The sequence below is a fragment of the Mus pahari genome, chromosome 11, assembly GCF_900095145.1.
Source record: "Mus pahari chromosome 11, PAHARI_EIJ_v1.1, whole genome shotgun sequence".
In the NCBI taxonomy this organism is placed as follows: Eukaryota; Metazoa; Chordata; class Mammalia; order Rodentia; family Muridae; genus Mus; species Mus pahari.
In genome coordinates, this window is record NC_034600.1 from 33,036,549 (window position 1) to 33,039,581 (window position 3,033).

A 3,033-nucleotide genomic window follows, 5' to 3' on the forward strand; every position below is an offset into this window, starting at 1 on the left:
ATTACTAATTTGGAATAAGCAAAGAAGACTGGCCACTTGTGTTCATAAGCAACTGGCATACTAGCTTATGGTTATAGCTGTTGTTTTCTCCACACTGTGAAAAAAATAATGATTAGCAAAAGCAACACAGGGAAAGAAGGATTTATGTTCGCTGATAATTTAAGAAGGGTATGATCCATCATCTTAGGAAGGCATGGTGGCAGGCAGCATGAGGCAGGCATGGGCTCACACTGCATCCAGCTAGGAAACAAAGGGAGGTGGGAGCTGGATGCTGGTCCTCCTGTCTTCTCCTCTTCTATTTTGTATTTAGCCTTCAACTCTAGCCTAAGGATTGATGCTACCTACATTTAGGGCGTGTGGGCCTTCTTCAGTTAATCCTCTCTGAAAATAACCCCAGCAGTCACATCTACAGGTGCGTCAGCTAGGTGATTTCAAATCCAGACAAGTTAAAAATGAAGATTAACCACCACAAAGGTTTGGCTTTGAGGGTTAGATAAGAATTATAAGTATGTAAGTGTGGATAGGATTTACATGATCTAAGCGACAATCCAGTGAGAATATATAATACTGGCTAAAGATGTGGTGTCGTTTTTTACAATCTTCTCTTCCAGCAGGACCTCTTTCCTCTCTGGAGTAGACAGAGGTCATGCACCACAATCACCTCTCCCGAAAAGCCTCAGCCGTGACTTCCCAGAGTCCTTTTTAAAGATCATTTTCGTGCCCCACTCTCTTGCCCTGGGACCTTTGGTTGCACCTGTGTTCAGAACATTACCATCCCCAAGTCCTTCTTAGCTTGGTTTTGTTTCCATTTTTGTCTGTTTGTCTGATAAAATATACTCACAGTGGTGACTTGGGGCAGTAATTATTCTAGTTCACAATTCCAGCCTGAGAGACATAACTGGTCACATTCTAGCCACAGCCCAGGGTAGAAAGAGAGACTGTATACATGGCTGCTTTCTACTAGCTCTCTCTGTCTTCAGCCTTGAGCCCCGTCCATGAAATGGAATTAGCCACATTAAGGGTTGGTCTTTCTTCTTAAGAAAGTTTCTCAAAAGTTATACCCACGGGCCAACATAATCTAGACAATTTTTCAGACTATCAGCCTGGCAATTAAAACTACTAATCGTGCCTATGTGCTTAATTCATGGTGAGCTATTCTCAAATGTCATTTATCAGGCAGACTAAACCAGGCCTTTTAAAAATTGCTTCTTTTATTTTTTGAGATTATAATAAAATAGTTTAATAATCATTATAATAATATATAATAATCATCTCCATTTTTTTCTTTGCTCTTTCCAAACCCTCGCATATACCACTCCTTGTTCACTTTCAAGCCATGCTCTCTCTTTCTATTAGTTGTTGTTACATATATATTTACACACACTAACATACACACACATGCACACACATACACACACACACACACACACACACACACACACATACACACACACAAAACATGCTCAATCTGGATGCAGTACTGACCATATCATATTAGATAACCGACTGCTGTGCACTTTTATCCCTGTGGAAGGTCATTTCTCCCACTGTCAGCATCTCTTAGTTGCTTGCAGTTTTCTGTGTAGAGTTGAGTCCCAGTCACTACCCCTCCCCCTGCCCCAGTAGCATGCCTACCGTTATTGTCCTTGTTCAGCTCATGTTTGGGAAGGCATGTCAGTGAGACTTTGTGAATTTGGCTTCTGTAATTACTACGAGACACAGGTTCATAGCAATCTTCCTGAGTCTCTAGTTCTTAGAATATTTCTGTCCCCTTTGCTTCACAGTTCCCTGAGCCTTAGATGTAGGAGTTATGCTGTAGATGCATCAGTTGGGACTGGCATCTATAACTCTGCATTTTGACTGGCTGGTCTCTCACCCTCGACTGTCCAGTCCCATCTCTCTTCCTAACGCCCAAGCTGCTCCACTGCTCTTTCTCTCCCATCTGACCCACATACTTGTATGGTGGCAAGTGAGAGCCTGTGGCTTGCCCGTGTGCCATGGGGCAGAGAGTAGGGTTGTGGGGATCTTTCTGCTGTCACACTGTATGCCATGGCAAAACACAGATCTCTGCCCGTCTTCCTCCTCCCACCCTGTCCTGCCTGGATTTGATTTGATTTTTATTTGTCCTAGGCATAAAACAGCCTCAGCCAACAAGCCAAGAATCAAGCTAGATTGAACAAAGGACTGCTGTCTGCTTTGCCCCTGGTATAAGAACAACACCATCGACAAGGTGTCCCTTTGCCCACTGCTGGTGGTGATGGAGTACCTGTGTGTCATAGGCACTTATTATCTCTAGGCATATTATATATTTATTTTTGCTATTTTCCCCTTTACAGTTTTGGAAATTAAACTGAGAGCCTTATTTATGGTAGGGAAGAGTTCTACCACTGAGTTAAACCTTCGGTTCCATTTATGGATATATTGACCATTCATCTGACCCAGATGCAATAAAAACAAGGGGCTTAAATTATTCATTGCTATCTCTGTAGCTGATTCATATTCACATATCTGCAGGTCCTTATATAACACTTAAAGATTCGCTTGGTTATTGCAGATCTGCAGACATTTTATTAAATACAGTATTTCATTTGTGACTTGCCTCAGTATTCAATGGAACGGGACTTTTATTCTTGCTGTATCAGTCTGAGCTGCTCTCGTAGGATCACAGGCTTGGGGGATCTTAAACGTTTCCCATTAGTAAACCTCCCCCACACCTTTGCCAAAAAAAAAAAAAAGTATGATATGACAGGTATATAGGTCCTTTAGTGACTTTACCCATTGCTAGGACAAGGTACCTTGACAAGAGCAACTTCAGTAAGAAGCACTTTACTTGGCTTGCAGTTCCAGGGAACAGTCTATCATGACTTAGAATCCAAAGCCACGGGAGTTTGAACGATCTGGCCACAGCGCACGTGAAGTCAAGAAGCAGAAGGAGATGAATACTTGTACTCGGGTTGCTGTCTCCTTTATATCCAGTCCAGGTCCCCAGCCCACTGAAATCATGCCACCCATGTTGAGGGTGCATCTTCCTGA

At 42.6% G+C, this 3,033-nt stretch overlaps 1 non-coding gene across 1 annotated transcript; it reads right to left on the bottom strand.

Moving 5' to 3' along the window:
• Nucleotides 1–2,117: 2,117 nt before the first annotated feature.
• Nucleotides 2,118–2,257, bottom strand: LOC115065047. The gene has a single exon (XR_003844846.1). It is a non-coding gene; the product is annotated as a small nucleolar RNA SNORA48 (small nucleolar RNA).
• Between the last annotated feature and the right edge of the window lie 776 nt (nt 2,258–3,033).